This window comes from Dromiciops gliroides, chromosome 2, assembly GCF_019393635.1.
Source record: "Dromiciops gliroides isolate mDroGli1 chromosome 2, mDroGli1.pri, whole genome shotgun sequence".
NCBI lineage: Eukaryota > Metazoa > Chordata > Mammalia > Microbiotheria > Microbiotheriidae > Dromiciops > Dromiciops gliroides.
Genome location: NC_057862.1, coordinates 374,669,676 through 374,687,724, shown reverse-complemented (window position 1 = coordinate 374,687,724; position 18,049 = coordinate 374,669,676). Strand labels below are relative to the sequence as shown.

General features: G+C 45.6%; 1 protein-coding gene across 7 annotated transcripts in view; it reads right to left on the bottom strand.

Moving 5' to 3' along the window:
* The window catches only part of SNPH (syntaphilin), a 47,514-nt gene extending 37,006 nt beyond the window's left edge, over nucleotides 1-10,508 (bottom strand). For 3 of the 7 annotated variants that reach the window (XM_043981997.1, XM_043981998.1, XM_043981999.1), the window contains exon 1: nucleotides 10,407-10,508. The gene's annotated coding sequence lies outside the window, so the exon portion shown is untranslated. The remainder of the gene's footprint in view (nucleotides 1-10,406) is intronic. The other 4 variants (XM_043981995.1, XM_043981993.1, XM_043981996.1 and 1 more) reach the window with 4 other exon arrangements.
* Between the last annotated feature and the right edge of the window lie 7,541 nt (nucleotides 10,509-18,049).

The following is an 18,049-nucleotide window of genomic DNA, read 5'->3' as shown; positions in this document are numbered from 1 at the left end:
ATTTTCTTTTTCTTTTCTTTTCTTCCTTCCTTCCTTTCTTTTTTTTTGCGGGGCAAGGAGGGTTAAGTGACTTGCCCAGGGTCACACAGCTACTAAGTGTCTGAGTCTGGATTTGAACTCAGGTCCTCCTGAATCCAGGGCTGGTGCTTTATCCACTGCTCCACCTAGCTGCCCCCTCATCCTTCATTTTCTAAGAGGACCCGTGACATCCTGATGGAATGGAAAATGTCCTGACTTGCGTGTGATTTGGATTTAAGTGAGTCAGAGCTAGAGGAGTGTTGAAACCAGGCTCATCTATTTCCTTTCAATGTCCTGGGGACTCCAGAGTCTGGTGCTGGTCTAGGCTGATCAGCATCTCCTATATGAACTGAGGTGTGAAACCAATTCTCTCAGATGCTTGGCACACTGTCTTCCCTGCATTGTCCTTTACAGCTTGCCAGCTTCTCTCGGTTCCTTCCACAAACCACATCTGATTCCTGTCACACCAAATTTTCTTAGTTTCTGTGCATCTTGCTCTCTTCTTTCATCGCCTCCAAGGCCATTGGATTTCAGCAGAGCTTACAGTTCCATCTCTGCTGACTTTAACTCTATGAGGGGGAGAGCAGGAGACCATGGCAAATCTTAGCTCTTCTTGATTATAGGATTTCCTGAGACATCCTCTGACCTGGAGTCAGAGGCCCTGAGTTCTCAACCTTATAACCTATCAGACCTTGGACATTTGAGAAGGCTGGACCTGGTGGTCTTCTGAGATCCCTTTTAGTATGAACATCCAAGAGTTCATAATTCTAAGTCAAGAGATTCACAACCTTTTTTTTTTTTTTTTGGTATCATAGGTACCTTTATCAGTCTGATAAAGCCTATGGGCCCCTTCTCAGCAGAATGTTTTGAAATTCATAAAATAAATCACAGAGGAAAATGAGATCAGATGATAGGATAATCCACAGAAAGTCAATTATAGTGAAATACAGTTATCAAAAATATTTTAAAAAACAATTTCACAAACCCTAGGTTAAGAAGGTTATTCTAGGGGCAGCAAGGTGGCACAGTGGATAAAGCACAGTCCCTGGATTCAGGAGGACCTGAGTTCAAATCTGGCCTCAGACCCTTGACACTAGCTGTGTAACCCTGGGCAAGTCACTTAACCCTCATTGCCCCACCCCACTCCCCCCCAAAATGTTATTCTAAATCATTTTCTCTTTCTGGGAATCACTTTCCCCATATTTAAAATGGGCACAATCCCACCTATGGTTTATTTCCATAAAGTACTGTAGATGTGTAGACTAGATATTATTCTTGAGCACACCTGGCTTGATTTCTCCAACTAAAGATGAGTGCTAGATCATTTAAAATATTTCCTAATGAGAATCTGCAGAACTCCTAAACGTAATTAAAAAGAGCCTTCTCTCAGAACTGGCTCTCCCCTTCACATAATAACACACCAGCCATAATCTCAACCAAGCCCTAGCGTTTAGCCACAATCTCGACAAATTCATAATTTCTTTTTGTTTTGTTTTGTTTTTTGCAGGCAATGGGGGTTGAGTGACTTGCCCAGGGTCACGCAGCTAGTAAGTGTCAAGTGTCTGAGGCTGGATTTGAACTCAGGTACTCCTGAATCCAGGGCCAGTGCTTTAACCACTGCGCCATCTAGCTGCCCTAAATTCATAATTTCTAATGCCTGGGATAGGGAAGAGCCACAAACAGACAACCCTCAGCAGTAGTAGATTGCCCATGACTTGTTTATTTAAGTGCCTTCATTAGGGTAGCATAATATGTCAAAGGATGCACCCTCAACAACCAGCTCTGGGGATAAGAAAGCAAACAGTAACACAGAATGATGGAAGGTTCATCAGATCTCTCATTTTGGGTTGTTAGGAGCTCCTCCCGAGGACAATGAACCTTGATTAAACAGACCATGGGAAAGAAACTGTGGCCCAAGCACTAAAACTGTCTGACCACTTCTGAGCTATATCCAGTTCAGAGGTTTTGTATGTACATACACAATACACATGAGTATGTATGAGAAAGTAGACATTATATTAGTTAGAATGTCAGAGCCAAGGGGACCTTAGAGATCACTGAGCAGTGCTTCTCAAACTTTTCCAGAGTGGTAGAACCCTTTGGTTTGAACAAAACTTTGGCCAAGTCCTTGTAGTAAAAATCTCTAAAATTATCATTTTTAATGCTTATTAATGAACAACACAAGGTTATTTTGGTTTAAAAAATTTAGGGTGCTTCAGCATACTTTGTAGCACAATTTAAGAAACTCTGCTGCAGCCTAATTCCTTTATTTTGCAGAGGAGAACTGAGGTTCAGAGAAGGGAATTTAATTTTCCAAGGTCACACAGTAAATGACTGGCAGAATCTGTACTAATAACTATAACTCACATTCTATAGCATTAGGGTTTGGCGAAATACTTGGTTCACAACCCTTTCACAGAAGCAGTACAAGTGTGTTATTTCTTTTCTTTTCTTTTTTTTTTTTGGTGAGGCAATTGGGGTTAAGTGACTTGCCCAGGGTCACACAGCTAGTGTTAAGTGTCTGAGCCTGGATTTGAACTCAGGTACTCCTGAATCCAGGGCCAGTGCTTATCCACTGCGCCATCTAGCTGCCCCAAGTGTGTTATTCCTAACTTAGAATGAGTGAAACCACCACTCAGAATGGCTGTGACTTGCCCAGGGTCACACCAACTACTAAATATTAAAACTGGAACTTCTCAAGACTGGTGGGTGCCCTTTTCCCAGTAGCCTGTGTACATGGATGGATAGATGCTCCCTGGCCCACACTTATGAAGTCTGGTACTTTGTTGTGCCTCCTGTGGTGGGGCTGGGTTACTCTGAATCATCCATCCACCTTCACAGCAGTCTCCCTTGCGGCACGAGTTTACAAAGAATTGTGGGGGATGGGGGAGGAGGTTGAGGAATAGAGAGAAGCTAATTGGTATCTGCAAAGGGCAAACCCATGCTCTTTTTTGGTCTCATTAGTATCACGATGTAACCAGCTGCGCTGATCCTTGCTCTTCAGTTCTCCCTGATCCCCTTGCAAGTCCATTTCTGAACCCCAGACAACAATCTACACCTAGAAGTGGCTTCAGGGAGGACTGGAGACCTATCTATTGATGAGCCAGTTACACAGAACATCTGAGGATGTTGGACGATGGGATAGCTATAGAAGGCAGCCTACAAGGTTAGAAGAAGGGCTGCCAGGGTGGGGTGGGGGTGGGGGGCTCGGAATGGGGGTGGGATGGGGCGGGGTGGGTGGGGGGCTCGGAATCAGTTAAAATATCTCAAGGAAAACTTCTTGAGACCAATTCAATTAAGCTAGAAAGACACAGAAGAAAAGCAGCTGCCAGAGTAATCTTGGAAAAGGTCGATCCCCCCTCCCCATGGGCAAATAGCAAGTGCTCCACCCTTTAAAATACACATAACCAAGAACAGACTAGGCAAACAGAACTTGCATTTAATGGGTGCTTCTAAGTGTCATACTAGTATTTTCTTTTCCTTTTTTCCTACCTGGCTTTCCCAGTCATCTTCCATGTCATCCTATAGGGAATTATGCCCATTTTAGGAAGGGAAAACTGAGGTTCAGAGAGATTTCATGATCTATCCTCAAGTGACCAGGCAGCAGAACTTGGTGCACTCTTTTTTTGTGTGTGTGTGTGTGAGGCAATTGGGGTTAAGTGACTTGCCCAGGGTCACACAGCTAGTGTTGTCTGAGGGCAAATTTGAACTCAGGTCCTCCTGAATCCAAGGCCAGTGCTCTTTCCACTGCGCCATCTAGCTGCCCTACTTGGTGCGCTCTTAACACAGAGGTGTCCGAATGATAGAGTGGAGATGGGAAGAGTCCTGGATAGGGAGTCAGAGGGCCTGGGTTCAAATCCCTGTTCTACTAATTACTACCTATGTGACCTTGGGCAACTCATTGCCCTTCCTCTGGGTCTCAGTTTCCTCATCTGTAGCACGAACTAGACTAGATCTCTAAGGATTCTTGCTAGTTCAAAAATCCTATCATTCTACCTGAGTTTCTCTCTTTTTAGCCAAACTATTGTCTATCTGTTGGTCAGAAACCCATTTGCCTTTAATTAGCTTTATGGTCTATATAAAACCAGGGTTTTGTCTCTGGGCCTTTGGGGCAGTCTGGTTTGAGGATGACTAGTACAGCCCTCTCTGCTTCTACCCTCAAATATCTAACAATACTTCCTGTTTATATCATTTTGAGTATTTTAATATTGCCAAAGAGAGGCAGGATAGCATATTGAATAGAGGCTGCCTTTGGAATCAGGAGAACCCGGGTTTGAATTCTGCCTCTGCCACACACGACTTGTGTGACCATGCACAAATTATTTACCTTTTCTGTGTCCCTTGACTGATCTGTATCTGTGGAGGGAGTTTCCACAATGGGAATTACCTATGCAGGTTTGGAGATATATGTGTTTATATACCTGTATGTATTATAACCATTGAATTTCACAGACAAAAGGGATTAAAAAGTCTCATCCACAGGGGGCAGTTAGATGGCACAATGGATAAAGCACCGGCCCCGGATTCAGGAGGACCTGAGTTCAAATCCAGCCTCAGACACTTGACACTTACTAGCTGTGTGACCTTGGGCAAGTCACTTAACCCTCATTGCCCCGCCCCCCCCCAAAAAAGAAAAGTGTCATCCAACTCCTTACCCAAGGCAAGAATTCCTTAGAACAGTGTTCATGTGAAGCTGATATCTGCCGCTCAGTGACTTTTGCCCACAGGTCCTAGGCTCTGAAGGCAAGTAGGATAAAAGCGATCCTTCTCCCTACCGGCCCTCCAGACATCAGAAGGCAGCAATCACATCTTTCCCAAAGGGATTCATGGCACTGTTTGCTTGTGCTTTCCCATGTTATATGGATACCAGAACCAGAGCTAGTCTATGAGGTCCCTGAGGGGACAAAGTATGGATTGTGCTCCTCTGTCTCCTTTACAGCATGGAGACAGTTCTTTTGCAGAGATGGGGCTCATTGGATATTTGACAGAATGCAGAGTTGAAATCCCGGGGCCTCAGTAAATATTTCAGAAGGCCTCCTGAATCCACTCTCCAATAACCACCAGTAACTCTCAGCAGGGAGGGGACTCATCCCTTCTAAGACCTCCTGTAGGTCACCTTCTGGCCTCGGCAGGGGCTCTGGGGCACCAGATGCAACTGTCAGGCACTGCCAATAGGACTCTATTTGGAGTGAGGACTTGGATTCGAATGCTGGCCCTGGTACTTGCATGATCTTGGGAAAATAATTTTCCCCTCCCTGGGTCTTAGTTTCCTCATTTGGAAAATGAAGCCACTGACAGGCAATCTAAGGCCCTCTAGAGCTCAAAATCACAAAATTCTATGACAGCCAACATTCTGAGGTAGGCTAGTTCCTCCCAAGGCTTTTGCCATCACTCCATGACACATACCCTTCCAACCCTCCCACCCCCCAACAACACACATACCTCTGACCCTTTGGTGGCTCAGTTCTAGCACCTCTAGGATCCAGCCTCGGGGCAGCTGCTTTCTGATAGAAGTGCCGCTCCCAGCCAGTAGCTGCCAGACAACCTCTCCTTTCGTCTCTCTGGAGGAAACCATCTGTGCCAGCTTTCACAGGCTGCCCTGCCAAGTCCCCACCTCTGCTGGATTTCTACAGAGCCTTGTTCAGAGAGGCCGCCCTGCCCTACCACCGTCCCTGGCCAAGGCCTTCATGGCACAGCCTTCTACAACACCAGCCTGGCCAAGCCCCGACTAAAACTGCCCAGACACCAAGTAGCACAAGCTGATAGGGCACAGGGGGCACATCCCAAATTGGGGGCATGGGAGCCGAGGACCTGTGCCACTGTGGCTAGGCCAAGGAGAGGAAAGATACAAGTCTGGTCCCTTCTACCCACCATGACAGCAACAAAGCTAGAGAAGGAGGGGACTTGGAAACAACAATGGTGCCACAACTCTGCATGATGGCTTCCTTGTAGGAGCATGTGCAGATAGAGGCAACCAGAAAGGGGGAGGGGGTCTTGCTCAAACAAAATCATAGAAGTGGAAAGACTCTTAGAACGCAAAAAATCCCAGGGCAGCTAGGTGGCGCAGTGGATAAAGCACCGGCCCTGGATTCAGGAGGACCTGAGTTCAAATCCAGCCTCAGACACTTGACAGGTACTAGCTGTGTGACCTTGGGCAAGTCACTTAACCCTCATTGCCCTGCCCCCGCCCCCCAAAGAAGGTAAAAAATCCGGAGTTGAGGAACTTTGGGGGCATCTACTACCATAAGCAAATGGAAGCTCAGACTGAGGGGGGCAGGGACAATCCTCTTCCCTTGGTATTGGAAAGGACCTCAGGAGTTGGTGTAGATAATCTGCAGCTGAAACACAAATCCCCTCTACAATTTTCCAGGCATCACCCATCCAGTGACTGCCTGCTGAATGTAGGTTTGACACTTTTCATCCACAATGTTTCATGGGCAGTCTCATTTGGCTCCTCAATCCAGAGGATTGGTACAGGGGAGAATGCCTGGGATTTGGGTTCTAGTCTCGGGTTTGCCACTAATCAATTGTATTATCTTACACAAGTCCCCTTCCCCCTTGGGGCCTTGGTTTCCTCCTCTATAAAATGTAACGTTTGAATCTGATTTTTAAAGCTCCTTCTATGACTATGCTGAACACATGGCAGGCACTTGATGGTATAAGAAGCGTGGGATGGTCTGGTAAACTCAGGCCCCCACATAAAGACGTGATGTCCTGAGACCAGCAAGATTCCTAGCACTAGCTTTGTGCCATCCAAACTGAACTTCTGCTTAGTACTAGCTGCTCAGGAAATGCAGGAATGATCTCTATCGGTATGGATGGCCTAGGTTTCAGAAGATTTCATGTGGTTTATAGGACTGAGAAAACAGACTGAAAATTCAGACCCTCCCCTTCCCACAAGTGCTGATCCCAGATCTGCCAATGTCTGTGTGACATTAGACAAGTCACTTTACTCTCTGAGCACCAGGGAATCCTCTGTTAGCCTCCTGAGGATCAATGTTGGGAATCAGAGTAGTAAGTCATGGAACAAGCTCTCCAAGGGCCCCCCATGGAACCCTGTCAACTGAGAGTTGTAAGAAGCAGAAAAGATGCCTCCTTGTCTGGGACTGGGCCATGGACTTGAACCTGGTTGATTCCTGAGGCTTTAGAGCTCCTTCTAACACTGCTGATACAAGAAGCCAATATGACGATGAAACACTTGAAATATCAGGGACTGTTGGTCCTTAGGTGGGAGTGGAGGGGGGGACTTAAATATGATTCCATCTAGGTTCAGTGCAGGTTATCCTACTGCGACTGTTTCCCCAAGGCTGTATTTTCAGTTCATAGGACCAGCAGGAACTGCTAAATAGAGAATGTTAAAAACAGGAAGGAATCTTTAAAAAGAATCAAATCCGAGATCATCTGACTCCTTCACTCCACATATGAGGAAACTGAGGCCCACGGAGGAGAAACGATTTGCCCAAGGTCATGCAGTGAGTTAATAGCAGTTCAGAGAAGACCATTCAGCCTTTCAAACAGTCCGGAAGACAAGTAAGTGTCTCAGTCAGTCCTGGCCCATTTGCTTTTTTTACTGTCTAGCATCTGTCCCATGTCGCAGAGTCACAGAATATCAGAGGTACATCTGGAAACATGACAACATACTCCCTACCTTACAAAGCAGTTACAGGGTCAAAGAAAATAATGTATCTAAGGGATTTTAGGGATAGGGACTGGACCTCTGATTTCACTGGTCTAGGGAACTACTAGATGAGGTAACTCTCTTTCCACATGCATGTTGGCACCTTCTCTGTAACTAACAGTCTTAAAGGATTTGCCTGGAGCACTGAGAGATTAAGAGACTTGTCCAGTGTCAAGCAGCCAGTGTGTTTTAGTGGCAGGATTTGAATGTAGGTCTTTCCGGCCCTGAGGCCAGCTCCCTATCCATCATCCTAGATTACCTCATATCAAGTGCTTCATAACCCTTCCAACAATAGCTCAATGCAAATGATTATTGGAAATTTTTAGTCCATTTTGCTCATTTTACAGATAAGGAAAATGAGGTCCAGATAGGTTACATGTGTGACCGTGGGGAGGTACATAGCAGGGATGGAGTTTTAACGCAGGTCCTTTGATATAAAGACAACATTCCGCATCCTTTTCACTACACCATGCTGCCTCTTAGGGGAGCAGAAAACATCTGTCAGCCACTGGCACATCCCGGTTTGTACATTCTTTTGGTCTGGTAGCTCAATTTCCTTGAACTTGGCCCCATTTCTCTCCGGCATTGAGCAGGGGCTGTCGTGGACAGACCAAAGCATTATAAGCTATCTACTCAAACCCCTGGTAGCCATAGAAAAACCAATACACTTTGGAAGAAAACATCAAGGGCAAGAAAGTATCTTGCTTTGGGGGATGGGGAGGAAAGTGGGAGACAGATACAAAATGTCAATGGGGAAATGGTTTCACCCAATGTTCTTTGGAAGCTCTTTTGAAGAAGTATTCACCATTTAAATTGGAGTCTTCATGACTCATCTCTTCCCACCCCTCCCCCCAACTTCTTTGCTCCTCCATTCTCTGTGGAAACTAGGGTCCCTAAGGTTTCTTGGGGCGTGCTCCAAGAAACCTCGCTAGCACAGGGAGGTATTTCTACATCTGAGGCTGTCAAAACCCTTGCAATGGAAACATTCTATTACTGTAGATCCCTCAGCTTCCCTCCCTCCTGGGCAGACTTGGGCTTTCATTATCTCCTAGCAGAGACATTATCAGCACTGGGTTGGAAAAGACAGGTGTGTGTGTGTGTGTGTGTGTGTGTGTGTGTGTGTGTAGGCTATGCCACCTTCCCCCCTACCCACCCCATTCTGTTCCCTGAAAGCCGAAGGAAGGCTCAGAACATGACTGGTAAGGCTCTAGGTGTGATGGGAAAGAAGGAAGAGAAGAAGAAAGGAGAGCCAGGAGAGAAGGCTGTATGCATGTCAGGTCAACTCCTTTGTTCTTTTTAGGCCTACAAGGTCAGTGCTTCACCAGGGAATGGTCTAATCTTACACTCAGAAGAGGTCATCTGCTACAACCCCCAACCTGAGGCAGGTTTGATACATAAGCCATCCAAGCAACCTGGTCTAAGCTTAAATTCTGGGTTGTGGGAATAGGACATTTTTCTTCTGCATTGGAGATTCAGGACCTCCTTGGGCAGTATTCAGAAAGATCATCTGATCCAATCTCCTCTTTCTACAGATGGAGAATATGCAGTCCAAAGGAAGGAAATGACTTGCCATAGTCACATGACTAAAAAAGCAACAGTCAGGATTAGAACCCAGGTATCCTGATTCCCAATCTAGTGCTTTTCCTACTACATCACATGGCACAAAGGACTATCAACTTCTTCAGGATTATCTGAATCTCCCCACCCTGTAGAATGAGTCCCAACCCCATAGCAATATCCTCTGACAGTTTCAGGGGGGACCTCCTCCCTCTGTGCAAAGAAGGAGAGAAAATCTGGGAAAGAGCATTAGAACAGCATCTGTCAAAAGGACCAAGAATAGGAACACAGGAAGATCAGCACCAGGACCTGGTAAAGGTCCTGACACAGGTCCCCTCCGGAAGACACCAAGCCTCTGAGTCTCTTGCCCTGAAGGGGGCCAGTTGTTCCCAGACTTGCCTGGCCATCCTTGGGGCCTCAGTGTTTCTGCCTGGGAGGTGGTTATAAGCACTGACCTTGGGGAGGGGGGAGGGTAAGGTGTTATACTCTAACTCCTACCTCACCAGCCTTCCCCATATATACATACACCACCCCCCTCTCCCCACCACCTCTCACTCCTCACTCCTCTATCCACTCTCTGCCCCAAGACAGAAGACCTCCATTCCTTTATCTCTTCAGGGTCTGACTCCACATAACTCCCTCCTCACCTAGCCTGATCTTCCCTTCCCCACTCTAATCAGCATTCACTTCTTCCCTAAGTTTTTCTTATGCTGGGGGAATGAGTGAAAAACAGAAGAGGAATAATGAAGGAAAAAGAGAAAGGGGAGAAGGTAGAAACCATCTGTAGGGGGGCATTACACCCTCCTACACACACACACACACACACACACACACACACACACACACACACCCCTAATCTGCGCATCCCAATCAACACTGGCTTCCTCTACTAAGTTTTGCTTCTGCTGTAGGGGGTCTGGAGAAGGGAGGATGCAGGGGAATGAAGAGGAAGGGGAGGGAGGGGGGGAGGATGAGTCACGACTAACCCCTCCCGGGCCTAGCGTTCTCAGAGGGATTCTACCGCAGCTCCTTCACTCTCTCCCCCTCCCCGCCGCCGTGGCCGCAGGCTTCCCTCCCACGGCGATGCAGTGCCATCTCCCCCACCCAGCCAGTCAGCCAGCCCCCCACCCAGCCCCAGCCCCTTTCCTCTCACCTGAGTCGGCTCAGCGGCCCGCACCGGCTCTCACGATTCAGCCCGGCTTGGCGCAGCGCCTCTGCAGTAACAGCTGCAGACGACCGACTCCGCTTCAGCAACCTGCGGCCCAGGAGACAGGAGGATGAGCCCCCATCAACAGGGGCCAGAGCCAGAGGTCCCTCCCGGGGGACGAGCCCCTTCCCTCCCGACAGCAGGGCAGGATGCCAGGGGTCTCTCCCCTCCCCCACCACACCCTTTGCCCTCTGCAGCCTCGGGGTAGTGTCCCCAGCCCGGGGCCGGGCTGGAGCCCCAAGGGAACAGGAGAGGCTAGAAGAGGAGAGGGGAGGGGAGGTCGGGGGTCAGCGGTCTCTGGAGCCAGTCCCATCACCTGCTTCGGCTTCCATAGCAGCGGCTGCCAGGGCTGCTCCGCTGCGGCTGAGCAGAGCCGCTCTCGGGAGCGCCTACTGGAGGTGGCTGGCTCGGCTGCAGCGAGGGAAAGGAGGAAGGGAGAGTCGAGCCGGCTGGAGGGAGGGCTGAGCCAGCCTGTTCACATGCAGCTGCGTAATTTGTCTGGCTTCACTTTTCCTCTTAAAGAGATAGTGGGCACCTGGCAGAAGCAGAGGCGCGAGCAGAGGACGAAACTATTCACTTGGATCATCTCTTGGGATAGGAATGAAACGTGATACCCTCCCCACCTGTAGCATCATGGAAAGTGGACTGCGGGATAATTAGGCGGCCATGTGGGCTAACAAGGGAGGGTGCTGGGTTTGGAATCAAAAGATCTGGGTTTGAATTCCACCTTGACTACTTGGTACCTTGTGTGAGCCTTGACAAGTCACTTAACCTCGGGACCTTAGAGTTCCTCCTCTTTAAAATGAGAGGGTGGAATATGAACTACCTTTCAGCTTTAGATTTATAGTGTAACATTCCAATCTAGCTCTGTGACTTGGGAGAAAACGCGCGCGCGGGCGCACACACACACACACACACACACACACACCAATTCTGGGCCTCAGTTTCCTCATTCTTTCACATTCAAACTCCTAGGAAAAGCTTTCTTTGCTGGTAGCCTCTGCTTCCATAAATCTCAATTTACTTCTCAATCCCTTTTGATCTGGCTTCTGACCTCATTATGCCATTGAAACTGCCCTTTCCAAGGTTACCAGTGGTGTCTTAATTGATAAAGCCAAAGTCCTTATCTTTCTTGATTTCTCTATTGCAATAGCCACTACTGCCCCACCTCTCTTCTAGCATACTATCCCTTCCCTGGGTTTTGTCCACACTGCTCTCTACTGATTATAAGACCATGCCTCAGTCTCTTTGTGGGATTATCATGTATGAAGGGGGTATCTCATGGCTGCCCCAGCCTCTTCTCTTTTTCTTTACACTTTTTTTGGGGGGATGTCATCAGCTTTCATCTGTTCTATTTATTATTTTTTTCTATGCTGATGACTCCTAAATCTGCACAGCACACCTTTGGCTCTCTCTAGAAATGCAAACCTGCATCACCAAGTCTGCTTCTTATATTCATTTGGATGTCCAATGAGCTCCTCAAACTCAACACATTCAAAATGACAGCCATTATCTTCCCCATCTCTCCCTCTCCCCCATATCTCTTCCTAACTCTCCTATTTCTTTTAAGAGCATCACTATTTTTCCAGTCATTTAAGTCTGAATCTGCCTCTTCCTATCTTCCTCATCTACCTAGAGGCAGCTAGGTGCCACAGTAGAGAGACTGCTGGCATCTGAAAGACCTGAGTTCAAAGCTGTACTCATAGACTTATTAGCTGGGTGACTCTGGGCAAATCACCTAAACTCCATCTGCCTCAGTTTCTTCAACTGTGAAATGAGGATAATAGCATCTATCTCCCAGGGTTGTTGTGAAGATCAAATGAGATTATATTTGTATATTTGTATATTTGAATACAGTGCCTAGAACATAGTATGAGCTTAATAAATACTTGTTTTCTTCCCTCCTACATGTGGGTATGTGGTAGAGCTAGCTCAAAGCAGTTCTCAAGAGCAGATTGTTAAATTCTCAGTAGGAGCATTTACATCTGAAAAATTGGCAAAAGTAACAAATCAGAAGGTAATTATTTTTGTTGATTGTCTAGACTTCAGAAAGTGATGGAGAAAATATTAATAATGCACATTAAATGTAAAAGTGTGTCTTGTGTACAGGTTTTTCTCAGAGAGCCGGTTGTTAAATGTTTCCCAGCATATAACAATGTACCTTTGCTCTTGCTGTCCCCCGTGTCTAGAATGCTCTGCCTCTTCACCTTTGCCTCAGTTTCCTTGGCTTCCTTCAAGACTCAGCTCAAATTCCATTTTTTGCAGGAGACCTTTCCCAATTCCCACAGGTACTAGTTCCTTTCCCTCTAAGGTTACCTTCCATCTCTTCTGTATTTATCTTGTATGTATCTGATCTCTACCGGGAAAGTTAGGTGGCATTATGAATAGAGAACCAGGCCTGGAGACAGAAAGACCTGAGTTCAAATCTAGCCTTAGACACTTACTAGCTGTGTGACCTTGGATAAGTCACTTCACTCTGTTTATCTTAATTTCCTCATCTACAAAATGAGCTGGAGAAGGAAATGGCAAACCACTCCAGTATATTTGCCAAGAAAACCCCAAATGGGGTCACAAAGAGTTAGACACAAATGAAATGACTGAACAGCAACAATAGTAATACATCTACCTGTTGTCTCTTCCACTAGAATGTGAGCTCCTTAAGGACAGAGGCTAATTTTTTTTTTTTTTTTTTTAGTGAGGCAGTTGGGGTTAAGTGACTTGCCCAAGGTCACACAGCTAGTAAATGTTAAGTGTCTGAGGCCGGATTTGAACTCAGGTACTCCTGATTCCAGGGCCGGTGCTCTATCCACTGCGCCACCTAGCTGCCCCGAGGCTAATTTTTTTTAAAGCAGGGCAATGAGGATTAAGTGACTTGCCCAGGGTCACGCAGCTAGTAAATGTCAAGTGTCTGAGGTCGGATTTGAATGCAGGTCCTCCTGAATCCAGAGCTGGTGCTTTATCCACTGTGCCACCTAGCTGCCCCTGACAGAGGCTAATTTTAAACTTTCTTTGTATCCCCAGTTCTTGGTGCAGAGCCTGGCACATAGGAAGTGCTTAATACCTGCTTGTTGATTGATTAATTGATTGATTGATTGATTGGTCCTGTACTCATCCCTTTCCCTCCCCTTCTCCTCCCCCTACCCTCTTCATCCAATTAGTTGCCAGGTTGATCTTACTGCTACATCATCTCTTCTGTCAATTCTCTTCCCTCAACTCACTTCATCACTATGTTGTCAGTCCTTCATTACCTGTCACAGGACCAGAGATGAAGAGCTGGAAGGGATCTTATATATCATTGAGAGCAACTCCCTCAATTTATAGGGAAAAAAGGGAAGCCCAGGGAAGGGGAAGGAGAAGGAGAAGGGAAAAGGGAAGATGTTAAGTGACTTGTCCAAGGTCATAACTGGTAATAAGTAGCAGTCAGTATTCAAACCATGTCCTCTGACACTGGGTCCAACACTCTTTTTTACTGTGCATGTTGTTGTTTATCCTTCATTCTTGAAAAGGACCATGACGTCTGGAGGTGATGTTATGACTTGCAGTATATTGGATTTAAGTGAGTAAGGGCTGTGCAAGGTCACCGACCTCACTTTTTTCTCCTCCAGGGCCACACGGATCCAATGGCAAAATATACATCAGGATGACTGGAGATGGCCCTAGATGTTTAAGGCAATTGGGGTTAAGTGACTTGCCCAGGGTCACACGGCTAGTGTCTGAGGTGAAATTTGAACTCAGGTCCTTCTGACTTCAGGGCCAGTGCTTTATCCACTGCACCACCTTGCTTAATAATATTTTACTGTACTATGCCTGGACTAGTGTAGTAGCCTTCCAACTGGTATTCCTACTCAAGCATCTCCAATCCATCCTTCATATAACTGTCAAATTGCTATTTCTAAAACTCAGGTTTTGATCACGTCATGCTCTTGCTCAAGAAACTATGGTTGCTCCCCATTGCCTCTAAGATAAAATAGACATTTATCTATTTAGCATTTTAAAAATCTAATTTCAACCTATCTTTTAAAACTGATTCAACATTCAGCCCTCATAAACTCTACATTCCAGCCGAACTAGCTTGTTTGATGTTCTTTGGATATAACGTTCCACCTCCTATTTATTTCTCTGTCTTTGTACAATCTGTTCAGGGCCATCACCAGTTGTCCTGACTTTTGTTTCGACACTGGACTCTAATGACTTTGGAGGAGAGAGTGAGACTGATGACTTTTCATAGCTCTGCCTCACTCATTTCCATTTCACTCACAAGTCCAGATATCATGCTTGTGATGTCATCAGTCCTCTTGGAGAATGAAGGACGAACAACAATTACCAAACAGACAATCTATTTGCTGTGCTTCAAATGATATCACTTCTTTCTTTCACCTCTTGGAATTCCTAGCTTCCTTCAAGGCTCAATCCTAGTGTTGCCTCCACCAGGACACCCTTCCTGATTGCTAGTGTTTCTCCCTCTTCCTCCTGAACTTCCCCTACCCCCCACTCCAAATTAATTTGTATCTACTTTGACAGCAAGGCAGCAAGGCAGTAGACAGAAAGTTAGTCAGTCTGGATGACCCGGGTTCAGTTCCTTTCTCTGCCACATGACTGGGTTTGTGAATCTACAGCAATTCTCTTAACCTCCTCATGCCTTAGGCCAGTGGCCTCAAAGTGGGGGCGTTGTGACCTATCCCCAAAGCATGTAGGAAGAACAATCAGAGGGCAAGAAGATGTATTGCATCCCACTTTCTCAGCAAAAGACAATTGTAGAGCTTGTCTCCAACACAGTCATAACCTTTCTTATTGCCCTTAACATTCTTCCACTCTTCTGATTCCCTTTGTTGCAAGTTCCTAACCTGTCTGCTTCTGACTCAGAGGTTGGCCTCTCTCAGCAGTTCAAACCTAAGCACAGCAACAGTAGTACAGGCACCATTAGGGATTGCCTCCCTCCCCAATCAGTATACCCATCCTTTCTCTTCCCCCCTCTGTCTCCTTTGGGATGCAGCAGGAGGGATCTATGCCCCAAGGAAGTAACTGATGAATAAGAGCTCTGCCCCACTCCTTCTTTTTGTTTTGGTGGGACAGTGAATCTCCCAGGGTGAGCAGACATGCATGGGTTGTGATCTTCATTCATCATCTTTTCTACCACATGAACTCTATTCCAAACTTCACTATTACCACTGAAGACACCACTATCCTCTTAGTCATCTAGGTTCACAACCTTAGTGTATCTTCAACTTCTATCTCCCTCATCTCACATACCCAAATCAACTGTCAAATCTCAGCATTTCTATCTCCACAACATATGTGCCATCATTCTCTTCTCTACTCATACAGCTACCGCCCAAAGACTTCCCCCCTCTGCAATCCACCCTCCACAGAACTGCCAAAGGATTTTCTTTCTTTCTTTCTTTTTTTTTTGGCAGGGCAATGGGGCTTAAGTGACTTGCCCAAGGTCACACAGCTGGTAAGTGTCAAGTGTCTGAGGCTGGATTTGAACTCAGGAACTCCTGAATCCAGGGCCGGTGCTTTATCCACTGCGCCACCCAGCCGCCCCAGGATTTTTTTAAAATGAAGGATTTTCAATGTCATTCCCCTATTCAATAAATTCCACTAGTTTTCTATTGACTTTAGAATCAAATGTTATTTCTTTCATCTTTATCTCATCCTTTAAAAATGTCTATTTCTGAGTAAGTTTTATAACACATAATAGTACAGTAATACATGTTTATGATTTCTAAATCAGCAAATTTACTCAAATTGGGGGTATGTAGTAAATTATTTTTACCGATGGGGTGCATGGTCCAAAAAAAATGGAAACTACAGCCCTGGGCAACTCTCTAAGACTATTAAGTCACAGAGATGCTCAGCAGGTGGTCCTCATATTAATAAAATCACAAATGTGGGTAGGAGCAGGGAATCTGCTTTGCATATGTTTGGCATTTATTTTTCCATGTATGTGTTGATTTCCCATAGTAGATCAAACAGAATGTAGGGTCCTTGAAAAAAAAAAGACCTTTCATTTTTGTCTTCCTTTCTCCAAGATCTAGCCCAGTATAATAGTATGCACCAGGTTCTTCTTCTTCTTCTTCTTCTTCTTCTTCTTCTTCTTCTTCTTCTTCTTCTTTAAATAAACACCAGGTACTTCTTGAATAGAATCTGTAAAACAGAGGGCTGGATAACTTGATCACTTCGGTCACAGGATCACAGATTTAGAGCTTGGAAAAGCCTTCAAAGTCATCTAGTTCAATACTCTTATTTTACATGAGGAAACCGAAGCCCAAAGAGGTGAAGAGACTTATCAAAGGTCATGGAGGTGGTGGTGGTTGTTTGTCCTTTGTTCTTTTTTTTTTTTTTTTAATCGAGGCAATTGGGGTTAAGTGACTTGCCCAGGGTCACACAGCTAGTAAGTGTAAAGTGTCTGAGGCCGGATTTGAACTCAGGTATTCCTGACTCTAGGGCCAGTGCTCTATCCACTGCACCATCTAGCTGCCCCTGTCCTTTGTTCTTGAATAGGACATGACATCAGGGTGATGTCATGACTTGCACTGAATTGGATTTTAAGTGAGGGGGTGCTGTGTCATGGAGGTAGCAAGTGGCAGAGATATCTTCCAGCTCAGACATTCAGTGTTCTAAGGTCTCTCCAGTTCTAAAAGCCTTTGTTCTGGGGTCCTTTCCATCTCTTACGTTCCATTTCCTAAGGCTCTTTTCAGTTCTGACATTGTATGTTCTAAGATCCTTTTCAGCTTTGATTCTAAAGGCTGTGTCCTAAAGTCCTTTACAATTCTGAATTTTTATGTTTTTGTTCAAAGACACCTTTCTCTTTGACATGTCATTATTCTTTATCACTTCCTCCCAAACAGTGGTAACATATTTATTAACAGAAATGTATGTAGTTAAGGTTCCATATGATAACTGTTGTTCCTTCTATAATTAGGGACAACCTGCCTTACACCTTTCACTCCCAAGCTCTTCTCACAAACAGAAGTGACTTCTGGGACTGGGGTCATTTAACTAGATCAATACCTTGGCCTTTTAAGAAAAGAGATACTCAATTGGAGGAATAATTGAAGTTTAAGTCAGATAAATAGCAAATGTTTCTTGTTGTATGAAGGCTCTGACCCAATGGAAATAAAAGATCTCATGCTCCAAAAAATAAATGCTAGTTGTTAGTGTACCCTTCATCCTAGTAATTTCTTCAGATTTTTATCATGTTTGATGGAAAAGTATAAAGGGCAGCACTCTGCACTATGAGTCAGGGCCTGGTTCTGATACTAACTAAAAGACCTTGACCAAGTCATTTAAGCTTCTCTGGTCCTTTGTTTCTTCCTCTGTAAAATAAGGGGGTTGGAATAAAATATTGAGTTTGTGCCCTGTACTTATATAACTTTAGTGACAAGGAAGTCCTTCCCAAGCCAACCTACAGTATTTTGGTATAGTTTTTAATTGTTAGGAGGGGCAGCTAAATGGTCCAGTGGGTAGAGTGCCCACCCTGGACTCAGGAGGATCCGGGTTCAAATCCTCCTTCAGATATCCTTCAGATACTAATTGTATGACCCTTGTCAAGTCACTTAACCCTGCTGGCCCCAGTTTCCTCATCT